Source organism: Mobula hypostoma, chromosome 24 (genome assembly GCF_963921235.1).
Source record: "Mobula hypostoma chromosome 24, sMobHyp1.1, whole genome shotgun sequence".
Taxonomy (NCBI): Eukaryota; Metazoa; Chordata; class Chondrichthyes; order Myliobatiformes; family Myliobatidae; genus Mobula; species Mobula hypostoma.
The window spans coordinates 39,071,289-39,093,989 of record NC_086120.1 but is presented as its reverse complement, the minus strand read 5'-3'; the positions used below and the strand labels follow the sequence as shown (position 1 = coordinate 39,093,989).

Genomic DNA, 22,701 nt, shown 5'->3' with positions numbered 1-22,701 from the left:
CAGATATGTGGAGATGCATCAGGCTTCACCCTTGGCAGTCCAATTCAGGAGATGTACAACAACTTCATCCTGGGTGCTGTAAGATGGTAACTTAGAGTTTGAATATTCAATAAACTACAATTAAGTATATAATTAAAGTAGCCCCATTGAGACAAAGCACTAACAGCCAACGGGTCCGTACGTGCTAAGCATTAGAATCAACGTCTCATTACAAGGACATCCCTTTAGAACAAAGCTAAGGAAGACTTTCTTTAGCCAGGTGGTCATGAATCTGTGGAATTCATTGCCACAGATGGCTGTGGAGGACAAGCCATTTCAACAGGAGGTTGGTATGTTCTCAGTTAGTGAGGACATCAAAGGTTACTGGGAGAAGGCAAGAAACTGGAGTTAATATCAACTATAAGATGGGTGGAAGGGTGGAGATAGGTCTCTATCAAAGGAGGTGTAAGGAACTCTGTCCCTCTGCTAGCCTGCAGGTTACCCTTGTGCAAGGTGCAGTACCTACTTAGCAGCCCAATCAGGGTCACGTGAAGCAGGTGGTGGATGGTCGTATGAGTAGCTGGTGTATATCACAAGTCCTGGTTACACGACCACTGATGTCAGGCAGACAATCTCTGAAGAATATTGATAATGGATGAGACTACCTGTCTTGTAAAAACACTGCCCAGAAGAAGGCAATGGCAAACCACTTTTGTAGAAAAATTTGCCAAGAACAGTCACGGTCATGGAAAGATCATGATCACCCACATCATATGACATGGCGCGTAATTCACAAAGGATGAGATGGAATCTCCCAAGAGGACCACAACCTTGTTGTGGTTTGGGGGTTTGTGTGCCTCAATGACCCGGAGAAGTATGTTGGCTGGAGTCAGGGCTTTATGCTTTGGCTCTTGGTAAGGTCACCCATGCCAAACAGGTCAAAGGGTAGAGGACAAATGAAGAGCGGTCCAGGTTCATGGGTTCAGATCAGGGCTAACAATCCTGACTGGTAAAATAAAATTGGTCCAGAAGCAGCAATGAAAAATCTTTCTACATTTGAGTATGATGGTATTCCTGAGTCACCACCCAGATCTGCATGAGTAACAGTAGTGAAAACCGAAAGGAAGCTACTGCCACAATGAAGGAAGTCCTGAACATTGCCAAAGATAGAGGACCTTTGTTGCAGCCCTAAATGCCAACAACCTAATGGGCAATCAGTAGGTAAGTATAAATTGGAATGGTGGAACAGACTCGATGGGATGAATGGCCTAATTCTGCTCCTTCATCTTATGATCTTATTTGCTAGGAATTGTCAAGTGGTTTTCCTGGTAGCATTGATAGCAATGGGCAGCAAATTTTTTTGAAAGTGTTGCCTTTTCAGAAATTTTTTGTGGTTCTGATAAACTGCTGAAGGTGAACACAAATATAACTCCAGACTTCATTTATCAGTAAGAATTTGGAGAAACAAGAAATTAACTTTTATTGAATGTAATGCATTTACTTGCATAATGGTGCTAATGCTTTGCAATAGTTCAACTGAGCTAAAAATGCTTTGTTGATGATTTTCATTTGTACTCAGTGGCTGAGGCTTCTCTCTGAAATGTCCAGGACTAATCAGCCAGCATTAATGGACTCCAGTTGTCCTGATAACATTTTGCCATGACTCCAATGTTCTGGTAAAACCTTCACTGACAGTGCCAAGGTTTGCAAGGAAGAAGTCTAAGTCGGAATGCAGAAAATGAATCTTTAGTGACTTGTTACACTTCATGGTTTTGTATGCTTGAAGCATGTTGTCAACCAGCTGCGTGTAGTTTGGTGCTCTGTAGTTGCTAAGAAATTTTTCAACAACATCCTTGAATGATTTCCATGCAATTTTCTCCAGTCCTATTAGACATTCCTCCAATTGCCAGTCATTGATGACCTGATTTGTGGACCATCAGAAATGCCTTCCTTAATCTTGGCATCAGTTATTCTGGGAAACATCTGTCCCAAAGGTGAGGACAGGAATAATTCTGCTTTGTTTAGGTGGGAATTTCCACTCTGGAAACTACTGAAGGATGGGTCTCGAGGATCTTCACACCCAACTTGCTTGTGTTGGGAATACCACGTCAAGAAGGATTGGTAACCACTGTCACAAGCCTCTCTCCAGCTGAATATGACAGCGGTCCTGCAAACATTTGTGAATTTAATACTCTGCACATCTTCTATGGAGTACAATAAAACTCTGTTAATTTGGTGGTTATTCCAAATAATACTCCAATATACATTTTATTCACTTTTAAAAAAATATTACATGGAGTATTTTCTAGCAAGTGCAGTAAGTTTAAAAACTGTGTGAGAAATGGGCCCTGGTGTATTTAAAGTTCAAAGTAAATTTCATCGTCAAAGTACATATATGTCACCATATACAACCCCGAGATTTGTCTTCTTGTGGGCATGCACAGTAAATCTATAGAATAGTAACTATAACAGAATCAATGGAAAAATCAAGCAGAATGCAGAAGACAACAAACTATGCAAATAAATAACAATAAATAATGAGAACATAAGATAATGAGATAAAGAACCCTTAAAGTGAGGTAATTGGTTGTAGAAATATTTAAATGATGGGGCAAGTGAGTGTAGTTATCCCTGTTTATCCAAAAGCCTGCTAGGGGAGGGGTAGTAACTGTTCTTAATCCTGGTGGTGTGAGTCCTGAGGCTCTTTTACCCTCTATCTGTTGGCAGCAGTGAGAAGGGAGTATGACCTTGGTGGTGGGGATCTCTGATGATGGATGCTGCTTTCTTTTGACAGTGTTTCATGTAGTTGTGCTCAATAGTTGGGAGGGCTTTAGCCGTGATGTACTGGGCCAAATCCCCTACCCTTTGTAGGATTTTCCATTTCAAAGGCATTGGTGTTTCCATACCAGGCCATAATGCAGGCAGTCAATACACTCTCCACAGGAACCAGTACCCCGACACATTGAGGGGGAAGGTAGGGCCCTGGTGAGCATAAAAGGAGCACAAAAACTTAGTTATTTCGCAGAAACAGTATTATTTATTCACCTTTGTGTATTATTTGCATGATTTGTCTTCTTTTGCACATTGCTTGTTCGTCAGTCTTTATCATGTATCATTTTTCATAAAGTCGATTGAGTTTCTTTATTTTCCTGTAGATGCCCGCAGGTAAATGAATCTCAAGGTGGTATATGGTGATGTATATGTACTTGGATAATAAATTTACTTTGAACTTTGAGACAACAATAAGGTTAAAGGGGGGTGCAAAATCTGGGCCACTGTGAAGGAGTGCATGAGAATCAGCACTCAGTGACCCAGATACCATATCAATAGGATTTCCAAACAGTTGGATAGCAGACTATTCAGTGAGAGAGGGCAAGTACAAATCTCGTGTCCTCTACTGTTGTAGAATCAGACTTTCTCCATCCCCATTACCATGGCGGGGACAATGGGAGAAGATGGAATGATGTCACCCCTACATTAATGCTGAATTTCAATACAGGCAAATGTAGCCTACAGAAAATTCTGGAAGGGCCAGCAGCCAGTGGGGTCAGTAGGATGTCACCACAGGTAACGATCCATCAAAATGGACCAAATTTCTTCATAAAATCCCCCCTTTTATAAATAGTGCTGCATGTTTCCTAGTTTATTGTCAGGTAGGTGCACAAAATGCTGCATGTGGTATTTAAACAGTATGGAAATGAGATTGTAATATATGCTAATTATGCACTTGGCATGACAACAAAGTGCTTGTTGGCTCTGAGGTCCACAGAGGACAGAACAGTGATGAGTTGAGGCAGCAGTGCAAATGTTAGGGAGAAAACAAGGAGACACAGGCTTACTTTATAGATTTGGAATTAGACTTTATTGCAGTTCAAATCCTTTGCTTTAGTATAAAGAATCTCCTTGGCTGCAGAATGCTGTCTGATTCAGTGCCGTACATGTCTGTACAATTTAGTAATTGCCTTACTATTTTAATTCTACTTAGTCTGTCTGAGTTTGTCATTAACCAACCCATAATCAGTAATAGAATGAACATTTGCCTATCTCACCTGGGGATGTGACTGCTCCACTAGGAGTCAGCATAGATTTGATGGACTAAATTATCTTTCCCTGTGCCATAAAAATTCCAAGAGGGTGTACAGGAAGATGTGAGGGCACCTGTCACGCTTCATCCTGAGCAGCTGCCTGACAGATCTAGGGGTTGTTTCCAGGGACACACACGCAGATGGACATCATGTGCTGCTGGAAGATGATCAGCTCAGTGAAAGACACCCTTTGGTCTGCGAGCACGTTGAGATGCCTACAGAGGAATGCTACTGAATGTCACGTTCCAGGCTGCAGGAGTACGTGCTGAGGGGCACGCAGAAACTTGGTGCAGCTGCTGAAAGGGCTCAGTAAAGAAGGACCACAGTATAGGGTCGTTCTGCTAATGAACAGAAAGGGGCTGAGTTGAGTGAGGAAGACCCTCAATCATTGTAGCAGTGCATCACCTCATGGGGACACATGAGTGGCAACAGTCCTACAGGCTTTAAGAGATTGTGGAAATATATCTGTAACCCTGAAGCCTTTATGAATTTATAACCTTTGTAAAATGTAATGTGACAAAAAGGAACCTGTGTGATCCCAGAGTGCTTTGCTGGTTTGTTGAAACGTTTAACTTGCAAGCAGGATGTGTTTTATATCAGGATGTATGTTAATGGTGGGCAGTGTTTTGACAACAGACAGAAACAGGACACAGCTGTCATGAGGGAGAATGCACAGAAGGCAAGTGGACTGTTTAAAAGAACTGAAACACGGTTCCAGATGAGGAAGGAATGTTATGGGATGGAACGACCACAAAGACATGAAGTTGATGAATTACTGGTCTCTGTAAAAGTATAAAATAGTTTGTTCTGAGCTGCAAGATTGAACCTACTTTCCAACAATCTAATGTATGGAGGTAGACCTTCCCTTGCAAGTAAAAAATGTGCATATAATTTGATCCACTCTGAATTTATTGTAATTTGCTAGTGTATATTACAAGATCTAGCCAAACAGTACACAATAAAATGTAGTAGAACGTATTGCCTATGAATGTGAGAAAAAAGACATTGCATGATTTATTATTTTAAATAATTTTATTATGAATAGAACTTATTTTGATTATATAAAAAAATCCATGAATCAAATGTGCAGAGATTTTACCTTGACTTCTTGTATTTAACTTCCTCATCAGACCTGAATGCCACTGATATGGCCCTCAGCAGACTGTGGATCGCATGGTTCATCCAGAGTTTCTGGTTGGGGAAGAATCCAAATGATATTGTGGGAACACTCTTGTCTACAACTGTTTTTATAAAGTCCACGACAACATTGGTGTATTGGTTCAGATCCTTTGATGAGTCCTTGAACACAACCCAGGCTACTTATCTGAAACAATCCCATACCTACTCCTCTACCTGTTGTAATGGGTGTTTATTTGCGTTACTGTTGCCTTTCTGCCAGTTTGAACTGATCAGGCCATTCTCCTCTGACCTCTTTCATTAACAAAGCATTCCCCTCCCCCACACATAACTACCGTTCACAGGATACTTTTTGCTTTTCACACCATTCTCCGTAAACTCTAGAGACTGTTGTGCATGAGAAGCTCAGGAGATCAGCACTTTGAGGTACTCAATTCACCCCATCTAGCACCAACAATCAGTCCACAATCAAAGTCACTTAGATCACATTTCCTTCTTATTCTGATGTTTGGTCGGTTCAACAACTGACCCTCTTGACCACATGATTGGCTGATTGATTATTTGCATTAACGTGCAGGTATACAGGTGTACCTAATAAAGAGACCACTTAGTGTATAGATTCCAATTCACCATATGAGTGAAGGTTGGAGTTGAGTAGGTTTAGATATTATGATTGCTAGCTTCATCACTCTTTATTGGAAATAGTGGAATAGAAAACCCATTATCGAATCTGTAAAACAGCTGATGTAGTAACATATGTGTGTTGAGCTCTGATCCTGAAATCCGGTGTCAACAAAGTCAATGCAATTGAATTTCAGAAGTAGGGTTTAACATGGTGCAATTGTGACATTGCTTGTCTCTACATATTTGAAAGGATGAAATTCTATCCTGATGCCTGACCCAAATAGTTAATAAGATTCCCACCCTCAAAACAAAACCCTGTGATACATCAATGTAACAGTTCCCTATACCAAGCAACAACATGCCTATCCAAAGGGAAGTCCTGCCAAAGGGTTTCAAAGGTTCAAGGTTCAAAGATCAAATTTAATATCAGAGAAGTGTATACAATATACATCCTGAAATGCTTTTTCTTCGCAAACATCCCCAAAGAATGAACAGTTAAACATGTGAACCCCAAATCCCCCCCCACAGTTCCCCCTCCTGTGCGAAAGCAGCAGCAAGCAACGATCCCTCTCTCCCCACCAGCAAAAAAAAGCACATCGATGCTATCACCGAGCCCAAGCGTGTGCTAAGCAATAGCAAAGATATAGACCAAAGTTACCCCAAAGGCTTTGCATTTCATCTGACATTCGACAAACCACAGGTTCTTTCTCTCAAGGGAGAGGGAGGTGTCCCACATTTTCACAGCAAGCCGGAGACATAACAACAACCCGCTGGTTTATGATGATAAAAGTCCATTTTGTTGCTTTTTCGAGCTCTGTGTCCGAAGATCACAAAGACCTCTGGTCTTCGGGCCCACAGCGAAAGATTTTCCGGCCTCCCCGATGACACATGAGTCTTCTGCCGTGACACCAACCCTCGATCCTCCCATCTCCAGAGTCCCGAGGTCTTAGGCTTCTGAATATTATCGAGACTCTCATTATCAAAACCCCTGGTATGTCGAATAACAGCCAGTTGTGGAACCCCGAGAACAGGTCCCATTCCCACAATGAACCAAAGCCTGTGTGTAACTCCAGGTCAGGGTCTTCAAAAGGACCCCGAAAGGGACAAATAAAGATATTAAAGGTGAAAATAGAGCTATTTCTGAAGAGGCAAGCAAAGGAGTTGCCGTTAGGGGCCATAATCCCTCCTAAACTCCGCCTTCGGCCCAAAACATTGACCGTACTTTTTTCCATAGATGCTGCCTGGCCTGCTGAGTTCCTCCAACGTTTTGCATGTGTTGCTTGGATTTCCAGCATCTGCAGATTTTCTCTTGTCCATGCCTAACCAACTAATGTTTTCAAATCTAGATGATAAAAAAATAAAGGGGTTAGCCACAAAGCCCTTGAAAATGTTTTGCTAATCATTAAGAACAGGGCATTTCCTACTTTGGTTTCAGATCCACTTTTCTGCCTTCTTTCCCGTAGACCTAATTCCCTCAATATGCCAGTGTTATATCTATATTAGCTTTGAATGCATTCAATAATTCGCCCACTCCACACAGATATCTGGGAAAGGAAATTCCAGTAATCCGCAACCATCTGAAATAAGAAAATGGTTTCTAATTTCTGTCATAAATAGGCCATCTGTGTCATGCTGCATCTTCGGATCCAAGCACAGGATCATGCAGAGATGCAGAAGGATTGAACAGAACTAAGCATTTTGTTCACAAAAGAGACAAAGCAAAACAGTGAAACTTACAAGGTCTTGAATAACTCTGTCAGAACTTCGCTAAGTAATGATCAGGAAGACCAAGCAAACAAGGGGTTAGCAATGCCCCATTAAATACATTCCAGTTCATGAAAGAATTTGTGCCCAGTTGATAAAACCCCACACTAATCATAAGCTAACAAGTAACTAATCTAATAAAAGACAAAAGTCCAAGGATACTTTATTGGACACCTGCAAAGTCTTGGAGAATTAATTGGAAGTATTCAAGGATAATAATTACAGACAATACAAAAAAAATGCAAAAAAAAAACTTAGAGCCTTCAGAATACTCTACAGATGACCCAAGTTTGCAACAATCTGTTATTTTGAAGCTGTTCGCCCATGTTCTCAATCCCCCACAAGGGAAAACATTCTCTTGGCTTCTAACCAGTTAAACTTCCTCAGAATTTCTCTTGTTTCAATATGAAATTATCCCTCATTCTTTTAAACCCCAGTGAGTAAATCCCCAACTTGCTTAATTATTCTTCATAAGGCAACCCATTCATCCCAGGAACCAACCTGGTGAACATCCTCTCAATTATTTCAAAATGCAAGTGCAAACCTTATTAAATACGGAGTGCAAACCTGTTTGCAGTATCCCAAGTGTGTCTCACCAAACTCCGACTAACTTTTGTCTTCTATTCCCCATGCAAAAGAGGCCAACTTTCCATGTGCCTTCATAAGTTCCTGTTGCATCTCAGAGCTTTCAGTATTTCTGTAAGGAGACATAGAAATCCATTTGTGTAGTGACATTCTATCATTTATACAATATCCAAATTTGTAGGAAATTTATCTGCAAGTGCACAACACCCACTAAAAATTAGATAACAACAACGTTAGTTCATTGACATAAGTTGAAAATGCAATCCATTACCCTGTCAATTTGCAATAGGTACAAATCTAGCTCCCAGCATATCAAAGTTCAAAGTAAAATTTATTAAGAGAATACATACATGTCACCACATACATCCCTGAGATTCCTTATCTGCTAGCGTACTTAGCAAATCTATAGAACAGTAACTGTGAACAGGACCTGTAAACTGTAAACATCAAGAACTATAAACAAACTGTGCAAGTGCAGACAATGAGTAACGAGCATGCAATAACAATATAACAGAGTCTTTAAATGAGTGTTGTTATCCACTTTTGTTCAATAGCCTGATGGTTGAAGGGTAGTAACTGTTCTTGAACCTGGTGGAGTGAGTCCTGAGGCTCTTGTACCTTCTACCTGACGGCAGCAGCGAGAAAAGAGCATGGCCTGGGTGGTGAGGCTCTTAGATGATGGATGCTGCTTTTTATACACAAAAAATTAGAGATTTGTTGCTGTATAATCCATGCCACGTTCATTACTTTAATCAAAAGAATTTGTTTCCAGTGAAACCTTTAAGCCAGGAAACAGTGGTAATGTAAACTAACCTCCAAAATAATAAATGACTGATTATTTTCTTGATTAATTGGTTGAGATGGTTACACTCTTTCATACCCAATGTACCTGTTAACAACACTGCTTAACCTATATGGCTGACCGAACTATAGATTGTAATGATGGAAACAAAGTAATGTTATAAAGAGATATTTCATTAAAATTCCTATACCCTAATTAGTTTTTTGCTAATGTTGTGTGTGGGTCATTAATACCCTTAATTTAACTGGTAAAAAATTTTCTTGGTGGTACTCCTTCTAATGCATGCTAATTGTTGCCCCAGGCAGAATTGTCTTGTGCGTAACTGGGAGATGGTGTCTTCCCAGCTTTTATGCTTTGACTGATTTTATATTCATCATCATTAACAATATGTGCTGTGTTGTATGACGTGGGTGATCATGGTCTATGACCATGATTGTTCTTGGCAAATTCTTCTACAGAAGTGGTTTTCCATTCCTTTCTTCTGGACAGAGTCTTTACAAGATGTGTGACCCCAGCCTTTATCAATACTCCTCAGAGATTGTCTGCCTGGCATCAGTAGTCGCATAACTAAGACTTGTGATATGCACCAGCTGCTCGTACGACTGTCCACCAACTGCTCCCATGGTTTCATGTGACTCTGATTGGGTTAAGCAGGTGCTACACCCTACCCAAGAGTGACCTACAGGCTGGTGCCTTACACCTCTTTTGGTGGAGATGTATCTCCACCCTGCCACCTATAAATTTATATTATTGAGCTAATATGGTCTTCTCTTTACCCTGTGGCAAACCCTTATCAATGTAGCTAACATCCGAAGACAATGTTTTCACTGTGTGCCAACTTCTTTACCTTCACCCTATCCATTCACTGCCTAACTGGCATTTAATCACAGTGATCCTGTGTAAACATGAATGTTGCAAGCTTACTCAACCATGGTGGAAGGTGCAAAAGAATTGAGTTTGACCCTGACCCAGATCTAATTTTCTTCCTTATGCTCTTCCAGGAGTAGAGAACAAGATATGCCCCTCTTTATTCCTCAATGTTGGCTGATTCAACTACGCTCCCTCCCTTTACTAAATTTTTGAAAGCCCGAGGCCTGTCCAAGAAGTCTCCCTAAATTATAAGCACAAAAGATTCTGCAGATGCTGGTAATCTTTTTCAACACGCTCACTCAGGAATGAAGGAGATCAGACAGCATCTAAGGAGGGGAATGAACAGACGATACTTTGGGCCAAGACCCTTTATCAGCACTGGACTGGAAGCGGGCAGAAGCTAAAATAAGAAGGCTCCATGATAATGTAGTGGTTGGTGCAACACTAATAATGTCTGGGGCTTTGGAGTTCAGATTTCAAATCTGACGTCATCTGTAAGGACTCAGTACATCCTCCCCGTGAAATGCTTGGGTTTTCTCCAGGTGCTCACGTTTCCTCCCACAGTCCAAAGGCATACTGGTTTGTAGATTAATTGGTCATTGTAAATTCTCCTGTGATTAGGCTATGGTTAACCCGTGGGATGCTGCACAGCGCAGCCCGAAGGGCCGAAACGGTACCTCAATTAAATAAATAAAATAAATAAACATAAGGTGGGGGTAGGGAGAGAAGTACAAGCCGGCAGGTGGTAGCTGAGACCAGAAGAGGAGGAAGATGTGTGGGTGGTGGTGGGGAAATGAAGTAAGAAGCTAGGTGGTAATAGGTGGAAAAGTTAAAGGGCTGAAGAAGGAATCTGATAGGGCAGGAAAGTAATCCATGTGAGAAAGGGAAGTTGGGGGGCACCATAAATTACCTTTGAATAGCATCTAGTTTCTCAGTATTTTTGGTTATAACATACAGAGCAGGGTCCTTTGGCCCATCCTCTCAATGTCGACCATCATGTGCCTATTCATACTAACCCTATTTGCCAGTACTTGGCCAGTAGCTTTCTAATACCTGAGTCAAGTGCTCACTCAGGTACTTCTGAACTGTTGTGAGAGTACCTGCCTGCACCATCCACTCAGGAGGTGCTTCCCAAATCTCAAGCACCTGGATAGAAAATGTCTTCCTCAGATTACCTCTAAACCTTTTCCAGGAATTCCCAACTTGGGATCCATAGACTCCTTCCTAAATGGTATTGGCCCATTTCATAAAAAAGTTTGGGAACCCCTGCCTTAGACCTACGTTTTCTGGCTTTAAACACCTCTGCTAAGGGGAAAAGTTTACTGCAATCTCTCCTATTTATATCCCTCATTAATTTGTATGCCTCAGTCAGGAGGCTCCTCAGACCCCTCTGTGCCAAGGCAAACAAACCCACCCAATCCAGTTTCTCCACACACTGAAACATTTCAAAGTCAAGTTTAGTGCCATCTGCTCAAGTACATGTCCGCATGGGTGCAATGAAAAACTGACTTACAACAGCAACACACGGCACTGACCATCAGGGACAAAGCATTCACAAGAAAAGCATAAATTAACAACATAAATTGTACAAAATCCCAGGCAACATCCTGGTAAATCCCCTCTCCACCCTCTTGGAAGCAATCTCACCCTTCCTGTAATGCGGAAAAACATAGTTCTAGTCACCATGACTTTCTCTGCCATATGTGTAATGAATATGGATCCCCAGATGGATTCTAGTCGAGGTCGATTAACCTCCACTCCTGAATTGTTATCACATACATATAAAAGCTGGCTTCCAATTTCTGCAGCATAATTATGAAGTCATTTTTAGTTCTGCCCACGACTTGATTGGGCAGATGTACCTAAATCTAGAATATAAAAGCAAGGATATAATGTTGAGGCTTGATAAAGCACTGGTGAGGCCTCATTTGGAGTATTCTGAGCAGTTTTGGGCCCCTTATCTAAGAAAGGATGTGTTGACATTGGAGAAGTTTCAAAGGAGGATCACAAAATTGATTGAAAGGCTTGTCATATAAGGAGTATTTGATGGCTGTGGGCCTCTACTCACTGGAATTCAGAAGAATGAGGGGTGGCCTGTTTGAATCCTATCAAATGTTGAAAGGCCCCAAGAGCGTGGATGTGGAGAGGATGTTTCCTCTGGTGGGGAAGTCTAAGACAAGAGGACACAAACTCAGAATAGAGGGGAATCCTTTTAGAATGGAGATGAGGAGGAATCTCTTTAGCCAGAGAGTGGTGAACTCGTTGCCACAGGCAACTCTGGAGGCCAAGTCATCGGGTATAATTTAAGGCAGGTTGATAGATTCTTGATTAGTCATGGCATGAAAGGACACGAGGAGAAGGCGGGAGATTGGGGATGAGAGGGAAAATGGATCATCAATGATGAAATGGCAGAGCAGACTCGATGGGCCAAATGGTCTAACTCTGCTTCTCTATGGTCTAATGTACGGTTCATGCTTCTGCCTCATCAGTACTAATGGGCAGCACAACTCATGACAGTTAAGCATCTGTTTCACCTCAGGGAACGAAAATGTGACAGTGCCTCCAGGATAACCTTTAAGTGCAAGATAAATGTAGCCATCCTGTGCGATAAAAACCTCAAGGAAGGGCATCGCTTACTCATCCTTGCCATCGATGAAGGCAGTTATTTGAAGGAGGGGAAATGGAAAAAGTGGAGGGAAACACCTTCACTTCTTTCACAAGAGAATTTTACCACAGAATTGCAGAGTTTTTGATTAGAATCAGAACACAAATGACCAAGGCTGATTTGCGTAACCCACACTACGTAGGTTGAGTGCTGGGTTAATGGGCATGTTGTAATGTATATACCATAATTATAAACACAGATGTGCATTGGATCATGCTGAGGGGGGAAAGACTGAAACAGTTTACTTGCTCATGTCAGACTGGATATGAGAAAGCCATTTTCAACTAGGCTTAGATTAGGATGAACAAAGTTATAATTTGACGCTGCAATCAATGGATGTGCTTTGCTTTGCAATTGGCCTGTGCCTTTAGTGCATATTTTAGAGAAAACAGCAAGCATCATCTGCATTTGATAGCATCTACAAAACACCCACACTGCAATAATAAAAGTGCTACTTACTCACTCTTTCCAATCTGGTTCAATGAAGCTGATTTATCCAAAATCTATGATTCCTGGCTCGAGCACTTGTGCTTCCATTGGTCATATTTATCATCCCAAGTCACTAAATCTCCTTAATTCTCATTGGAGGACGTGAGCTATTGGTGAATCTTAAAGTGGAAGAAGAAAGCAGCGATTTATTGTTTATTGGGAAACCATAATACAGGGAGTAGTTGTGTGGGCGTTGCATCTATGGCCAAAACTGGTACGACAAATTGTGCTATTTTAAGAAAAAAAAGCAATCTGCCACATGATGAATATTAAAACCACGCTGATAGATAAAGGATGCAAATTCTATTTATGTGTGGGCAGACACTGGCTGTTGCCTTTTAGCACTTCACAGCGAAAACATTTCAATTAAATTCATCTGAGAATTAAAGTGTATTCTGTTGACCACATCTGCACTTTAGGCGTTTGGTGTGGCACTAAAATTTTGAAACAAAACCGTTGGATAATCCTGATTGGTAAAATTCTGCATCTATACATGAATATACCTCAAAAGTGCTTCATTGGCTATATAGAACCAGGAGGCAGAGATTGACAAAAATCCTTTGTAATTTAATTTTTCTTTCTGATGATAAATAGCTCTCGGACTCAAGTGACTGTTGTTTTAGCAAGAACAGTACCCTGTTTAAAGCAAGCAGATTAAAACTTCCTTTAAAATCATAGATTAAAGAATGCTGCATGAAGCTTTTAGACATCCATCATTTGTTATATGTGTTGGACTTTGCACTGAAGGTGAGACTTCATTTCTCTCATCAACACAAGTGAATATTACTATTCAAATACAGAAGATAATCTGTAATCTCTGGCCACTATTTACATTCATACATAAGTGTGAGACAAGGAAATATAACACAGATCCCTGAAGATCTATTTTCTATCAGAAGTATGTGCTCCCTGATTTCTAAATAATTCAAAATTTTTGTCATTCTTCAGTACACAAATGTAAAGGTGAATAACATCACCGTTACTCCAGATCCAATGCTGCATTAAAAAACACAGTGAGAAAAAAACACAACAAAAAAAACAAAAAAATCACAACAAATATAAATATAAAAGAAATTCTATAAAACACAATGTGCAATTGACTACTGTGTACATAGACATTAGATTGTATATACATAATGTGATGCTAGGTGAAGTATATGTGGAGGTGGTAGGTGTGAGGGGGTGTTGATCAGCCAGATAGTTTTTGGAAACTTAACTATTTTTGAGTCTAGTGGTCCTGCTGTAAATGTTGAGTAGCCTCCTCCCTGATGGGAGTGGGACAAACAGTCCATGTGGGATCCTTTATGAAATTGCTGTCCTTTCCCTGGCCCTTCCTGTATATACATCCTCAATGGCGGGTAGGCTGGTGCTGGTGATGCATTGGACAGTTCTAACTGCCAGTGGTGGAGCCGTCCTGTCTGTCACAGTGCAGTTTCCGTACCACACAGTGATGGAGCATGTTAGGATGCTCTCTGTGCATCTGTAGAAGGTCATGAGTGTTAATGTGTATAGTCCAGCTTTCTTCAGCCTCCTTAGAAAGTAGAAGAGTTGGTGAACTTGCTTGACTGTAGAGGATGTGTTCTGGGACCGTGAAAGGCTAAGTGAGATGTGTACTCCCAGGAGTCTACTTTCGCTTAGCCTCTCTCAGTGTGGCATTTTCTGTGGTTGAAAGTTCAAAGTAAATGTTATTATCAAAGGACATATATGACACCATATACAACCTTGAGATTTCCTGTAGGTATACTCAACAAATCTATAGTATAATAACTATAATAAGTGTGGCAACACAACATGAGTGTATTCATTTCCATCCTTTCTTTGTGCAATTATGCATCCCGAAGCATCAGGTACATTTTTCATGCAGTCGGAATCTTGTTGATAAAGAGTGTTACGTACCCCGTAACTGGGTTGCCAAACCAGCAGAAATGGATCACTCAGTTGGAGTCTGGATTACTAGAACTAAGAAAGTTTTATTAAAAAAACAAGCAACACAGTAATCGAAAGGATAATAAATGCAACAGTTCAGCAATGATAAACACACATGTGCACAGAATTAAGATAACAGCATCAATCAAGCTCTATCGTTGTCTAGGGGTAAATGACAATTTCAAAGTGACACAAAGTTCAGTCCAATTTAGTTCAGTTCGCAGTAATCGTTGCCATGGCGATGGACAACGTGGGGGGGAGAGGGAGAGAGAGAACGGGAACGACTGATCATTCAGAACGGCTTCCACTCACAGACCGGCGATATTGCTCACAAGCAGCTTTCGGGCAGGTCCTTTGTGATGTCACCTGAGGTCACCAACTGTGACCCCTCCTCCAGATGCAGTCGATCCTCTGCAGTGAACCCGGCACCCAAGCGAGGGTGGACACACACCGGGTTCCCGCTGATCGTACCTTTCCACCCTGTGCGTTTAAGGCTGATCCCCCGATCAGCCGTTCAAGAGCTTGCCACCGACTTGTGAGAGGCGCACCGCTTCCAGGGTCTCGTTACCTCGGGTGTCGTGTGTGTTGCCTTAGCGAACCTGTCCTTTTTTATCCCCCTGCTGGGGTATCGCCTGTCCATCTCTTCAAACAGTTCAGGGTTCAAAGAGGGAGCCGCTCCAGACAGCTCTCTCTCTCCCGTCCCTTCATTACACATCTCCAGATGCTGTTTCATTGTGTTCCTTATCTCTCTCTTGAAGACAGGTGGCAGACCAACTGCTGATCACACAGGACAGCTAACATCTTATCTATGTGTATTCTTGTCACAAGAGTATTAACAGCAGACATCCCACCCTGCAAAAACTCATTTCAGGGAGGTAGCACCACCATTTCAGGGAGGTAGCACCCCCACCCCCTGCAACCCCATATCCCCACCCTAACCATCCCCCATGGCCAACCTCCAAGGGTGTATGTAATACTTTGTTTAGTGATTTTCTCTAATCTGTTAACCAAGTTAGGTATATGCAGAAAATGTGACATTAAAATATGTACTTATATTATATTATCATGTTTATTCTATTACAACTTTAAGCAAGTCTACAGGGAGTTTGGCCTCATCAAGTAGGACATCAATAGAGCAGCTCCTTAGCAGCTAGCCAGCTAGTTTAAATAACGTTAGCTATGCTAATGAATGAATGACACCTGTTAAACTCACCTCAACATGTCTTTTACATTTTAACCCACCATGAGCGATAGAAAAGTCACTGTTGCAAACAGTGCAACGAGCAACACTGTCATTATTTTTGAGGTCGATTGTAAAGCCCGCCCACAGAGAAAACTGATAGGTCTACTTAGCAGGGGTCCGCAATCGTTTTTGCACCGCAGACCGGTTTAATATTGACAATATTCTTGCGGACCAGCCGAATGGGGGCGGGGGTGTTAATCACAACCAGAATATAGGTGATAAGTCAATCGCATCATAACATTTTAAGTAACGTTTGGATATTAAACACACAGCGCATATTTTCCCCATATGAACATATAAAATCATTGCAACACACCAATATCACTGAATCAGTGGGAGCCCTGGGCTTGTTTCCCTGCAACAAGACAGTGCCATCAAGGGGTGATGGGAGACAGCGATACTCGAAGGGGGTTCCTTATGTCCAGTCTATTCCGCAATTTAGTTTTCGTTGCATTCATTGCAGAAAACCCTTCTTCACTGAGATATGTTGGAAATGGAAGCAACGTTTTCAGTGCTTCTGTGGCTATCTCAGGATATTCAGCCTTGACTTTGATCCAGAATGCTGGCAGAGATGTTATGTCAAACATACTTTTCAGCCCACCGTCATTTGCAAGCTCGAGGAGTTGATCTTTTTCCCGCGCTGACATGGATGATTCACCGGGGACATTCACAAATGGGATTCCTTTGCATGTCTCGGGTCACTGATGACCTCACGTGCGTTAAAATTCAACAGTGCATGACAGGGAATGAGGAAAGGTGCAGCTGACTCATATCGTTTCATATCGCCAAATCATATTGTTTCCTCATGGCCTGGTGGCTGGGAACCACTCTTAGCACAAAGAGAGACCAATCAGGATGCTCGCTCTCCCTCTCCCTCTCAAAAAAATCTATTTCTGGGATATTGTATATAACTTCCAGGCGTCAGGGAGCCACTGTCGATATGCGGGAGACTCCCGGAACTTCTGGGAGAGGTGGGATGTCTGTAACAGCCAATTTGATCATAGAGTTATAACATTTGCTCCAAGCTTGATCAGCCCCGTGTGCTCAGGTGTGATTTCACCATGGCAACAGGGCAAACACCAGGTCAAGGTGGTCTTCTCTGCATCAATCACTGGGGCAATCGTAGTGTAACCTACCATCTCCATCATTGAGGACACCTTCAAGAAAGCAGCATTCATCATTAAGGACCCTCACCGTCTGAGACATGCCCTCTTCTGGGTACTACCATCAGGGTTAAAGTACAGGAGCCTGAAGACCCACACTCAATATTTTAGGAACGGATTCTTCCATCAGATTTCTGAATAGTCCATGAACCAATGAGCACTACCTCATTATTCCTTATTTGTGCTATTTATTTAATGTATTGTGATATTTTTGTCTTGCACAGTACGACTGCCACAAAATAACAAACTTCACTACATGTGTCGGTGATAATAAACCAGATCTGATTGTGATGTTAGCTGTTTAGACATCGTGATACAATGGAGTTATCCCTGGTTCGTTTGACCCGTTACTGAACCATTTAGATGCTGCTTCCTGATGAGCTAGCAAGGGACATATTATTAGTTAGATGGAGCGGAAATACCAACAAAAGCAAAATTGAATCTTTTATGTTGGAATGACATGGCTGCATCTGACATACCCAATATTATCAACATGATGACTCTCAAATCTAACTTTGCCTCTGGAAGAAAATATTAAAAACATCTTCACATAGTAGCTTTTTTATCCCCCTTGCCATTTTTTGAAAGTACTTGCTGAGCGCAAGTTTTCAGACAGCACTTCACGGGCTATTCTGGAAACAGCACTCCTAACGATACCTGTGGTTAACTTATTCAATGACAAGCAGAAGCTGTAAACATGATCTTTTCCACAACTGATTCCGACACCTAACTAGCTCAAAGGGTGATGAAGCCATAAGACTATAAGACATAGGAGCAGAATTGGGCCATTCAACTCCACCATTCCATCTTGGCTGATTTGTTCTCCCTCTCAACCCCATACTTTTTTACCTGTAATCTTTGATGCCCTTGCTAATCAAGAAGCTATCAACCTCAGCTTTAAATATCCTCAATGTCTTGTCCTCCACAGATGTCTGTGGCTATGAATTGCACAGATTTACCACCCTCTAGCTGAAGTAGTTCCTTCTCATCTCTGTTCTGAAGGAACATCCTGGTTACTTGAGTCTGTACTCTCCGAATCTTACCTAATTTTTTTGATTTCCTTTATACAGAATCCTGGAGAACTATTCCCCATCACAACAGGTCCACTATAGACTCACCAGCCACAAGTTAGCCCAGCACACAGTGGGGATCAAATGCTGTATGGTTTAGCAGCACGTCACAGGACAGATGGGGTAAGTTTTCCAATTCTGTAGCTGTAGCGAGATTATGTGCAAGTGCTATAGATTTCCGATACTGTATATGTTAACGGCTGTTTTGGGAATCTGCTTATACTCATTATTTCCTAAAACAGTGAACAAGACTGCACCATGAGTCGTAAGATCATGATGACTAGGAATCATTACCAAAAGACTTAAATATAATTATTAAGAGCTGAACTAAGCACGTCAATATTCACAACCTTCTACAGATGCAGAGTAGAGAGCATCCTAATTTGCTGCATCACTGCACAGTACAGAAACTACACTGCAGCAGACACAGTGGCTCTACAACAAGTAGCCAAAACTGCCCAACACATCACCGGCACCAGCCAACCTGCCATCAAGGACATATATACAGAAAGGAGCCTGGAAAGGGTCAGCAGAAACATGAAAGATCCCACCCACACTGCTCACTGTTTGTCCCTCTCCCATCAGGGAGGAGGCTATGTAGCATCCATGTTGGAATCATCAGACTCAAAAATAGTTACTTTCCCCAGACAGTAAGGCTGATCAACACCTCCACCCACTAACCCACCCCGACACACCCCAACCACCAGTACTTTATCATTTTTTGAAACTCACCTTATGTACAGACACTCCTGTACCTAGCAACACTTTTTGCATATATAATCAATCTATGTATATAAGCTATTATATGTATTATGTTGTTCTACTGATTGTGTTCTTTATCTTACTCTGTTTTTATTTGTGCTGCATCATATTGGGAGTAACAAGTACTTCGTTCTCCTTTACACTTGTGTACTGGAAATGGCATTAAACAATCTTGAACTAAATTCTGTCTTGCTCTGATGATTCACACCATGGTAGAAGCATAGCAAGTCTGTCATGAACCTGGAGACAGCAGGGAGATAAGATGTCCTGCAAAAAATGAATGGTGGGACCTTGATTAGATCTTTTGTTTACTCAGTTTCCTCCTCTTCAATGAGTTGGATGGTGGGAGAGGAAGGGAATGGATATCAATATTGGTGCAGCTACAAAGAAGGCATGACAGTGACTATATTTCATTGCGAGCTTGAGGAGATTTGGTATGTCACCAAAGACATTCGCAAGTATCTACAGATGTACCGCAAAGAGCATCCTAATTGTCTGCATCATTGTCTAGTAGGGGTGGCTACTGCACAGGATTGAAATAAACAGCACAGAGTTGTAAACTTAGTCAACTCCATCATGGGCACTAGCCTCCATAGTCCAGGACGTCTTCAAGGAGTGATGCCTCAAAAAGGCAGAATTCATCATTAAGTATCCTCACCACCCAGGATATGATCTCTACTCTTTGCTACCATAGGAAGGAGGAACAGGAGCTTGAAGGCACCCTCTCAACAATTTAGGACCAGCTTTTTCCCCTCTGCGAACCAATTTCTGAATGAACATTGAACCCACGAACACTACCTCAGTACTTTTTAATTTTTATTTTTGCACTACTTAATTAATTTATATATATATATTTACTGTAATTCATGGTTTTTTAAAAATTATTATTAACATTGTACTGTTGCCACAAAGACAACAAATTTCACGACGATACCCCAATGATCCAAAACCTGATTTTGATTCTGGAAAGAGATCACTGGCATCTTCAGCTGTTACCTGGAGGATGAAAGAACTGGATTGGAATTGGAATTGGAGGTGGTTTATTCATGCCACATTTTTCGAGATACAATAAAAAGTTTGTCCTACGCACTGTTCATACAGGTCAGATTTTTACACCGTGCGTTGATGTGGAACAGGGTAAAACAATAACAATGCAGAATAAAGTGCAGCAGTTGTGGAGAGAGCAGTTCAAGTAAACAATAAGATGCAAAATCATAACAAGGTAGATTGTGAGGTCAAAAATCTGATTTATTGTACCAGGGAACCATTAATTGTCTTATAACAGCAGGGTGGAAGCTATCCTTGAGCTTGGTGGTGCATACTTACAGGCTTTTGATTCTTCTGATGGGAGAGGAGAGAAGAGAATTTGTGGGTTGGGTAGTTTTGACAATGCTGACTGCAGTGAGAAATCTAGGCAGAGTCCATGGAGGGGAGGCCGGTTTCCATGATGTGCTGAGCTGTGTCCACAACTCTCGGCAGTTTCTCAGTCATGTACAGAACTGCTGCCATTCCAAGCCGTAATGCATTCAGATAGGATGCTTTCTAAGGAGTATCGATAAAACTGGTAATGATTGATGGGGACACGCTGAATTTCTTAGGCATGCTGAGGAAGTAGTCAATCAAAGTCTTCAGAAATATGTTTAAACATGTGAATTGGAAACAGTAGTGGGGCATTGGCCCCTTGAGCCTACTCTGCCATTTAATAAGCTCTTAGCTGATTTGATTGATAACTCAACACTACTTTCATGTCTACACCTAGTTATCTGTCACCTCCTCGCTGATCAAAGCCCTATCGATGTTCAATGACTTTGCCTCCATTGCCTTTGAGGAAGAGGGCTCCACAACCTCACGACCCTCCAAGAGAGAAAAAGATTGACTCATCTCACTCTAAAATGAACCATCCTTATTTTTAAACAGAATTGCCTGATTCCTGATTCTCCCACAAAAGGAAATGCCCTCTCCCCATTCACTCTGTCGGGTCCCATCAGGAACTTATCTGTTTCAATTATGTCGTCCTCTAAGCTCCAGCAGATACAAGCTTGTTTAATCTTTCCTTATAAGACCACTTGGTATTAGTCTAGCTAACCTTCCCTGAACCACTTCCAAACGCAATTATATCATTCCTTAACTATGAACACCCATATTAAAAAAGTGTTTCTGGCTGGACCTCACCAATGCTCTATAACAGCATATGATCTCCCTGCATTGGTATTTAATTCCTCTTGCACGATATACTCTTGCTCCTCCTGGCTCACAAGCACTGCTGAGAAAGTATTTGTCTCCTAGATCTAACTGATCTGTCTCCCTTCAGGTGCCAGATTTCATAGGCCTGGTAAACCTGTGCATTTCCAAATCATTGGCAAAGTCCACGATGCAAATCCTCATTGAAATAATCTAATTACTGACCTGCCTCTCATGGCTGACACCACATCCACCCATTTAAAGAAGAAAGAAGTGCATACTCAGTAGCTTAGCTTTGACACAGTTAGTTAGTTAATCTTCCTTTGTCCTAAGGTGGTTAAAATTCCCCACCAGAATTCACTGTGAGATTAAAGTTTTGGTATTTTAATCAATCAAGGAACTAAAACAGTAAAATAATCCTCTGCGACACTAGTATAAAATATGCTTGAATTTACAGTTAAATCCTCTGCCTATCTGTTGTGGTAATGCTAAAAATCAAAGAATTAAATCTAATGCATGCATTATTTGCATACTTATTATTTATGTTTTTAGGGTGTTTTCTGGAGTAGGGTATTAGCAAATATTAACCTTCAGCATTCAACCTTCATATCTGAATACAGATTGTAGATTAAATTTAAAGAGCAGCTCTTAAATGGCAACATCTAATTGACTTGAGATGTCTGCGTATACATGAATGCAATCAACACCCATTGCATGAATAGGACTCTGACCACAGCACTTAAATTGTAGACCCAGAGACATTTGATTGAGATGTCACATAGACATAAATGTAATCAACCTTCCATTGCATGAATATAACTGAGAGTTCACAGTAATTAACACTCATTTTGGGTGTGTTTGTGGGAAGATACAGCATTTGAAAACTACATATAACTCAAAAGAAGCATTATGAGGGCATTGTAACAAAAGAAATTGTCCTGTTACCTTTGCTCTTTCTCTCATGACTCCAAAGGATACCAATTGTCTGTGTCTCAAATAAAGTCTCTTAAGACTTTTACATCCGCAAGCTGTATCTCTCTGGTGACTTCATACACGACATAAGTTATACTTAAAGCTAAATAAAGATCAGCTTTATTTGTCACACGTACATCAAAGCATACAGTGAAATGCACCACTTGCATCAAACCAAATCAGTGATTTTGCTGGGTAGCCTGTAAGTGTAACCACACTTCCAGTGCCAACATAGCGTTCCCACAACTTACTGACCGTAACTTGTATGCGTTTGGAATATGGGAAAAAACTGGAACACCCAGAGGAAACCCACACAGTTACAGGGAGAATATACAAATTTCTCACAGACAGTGGAGGGAATTGAACTTCAATCTTACAGCAGAC

General features: G+C 41.3%; 1 long non-coding RNA gene across 1 annotated transcript; it reads right to left on the bottom strand.

Annotated features, from left to right (window-relative positions):
- Positions 1-6,604: 6,604 nt before the first annotated feature.
- LOC134337615 (uncharacterized) lies at positions 6,605-22,380 on the bottom strand. The gene is made up of 3 exons (XR_010016030.1): positions 22,291-22,380; positions 8,157-8,286; positions 6,605-7,167 (listed from the first exon to the last, which is right to left on the bottom strand). It is a non-coding gene; the product is annotated as an uncharacterized LOC134337615 (long non-coding RNA).
- Between the last annotated feature and the right edge of the window lie 321 nt (positions 22,381-22,701).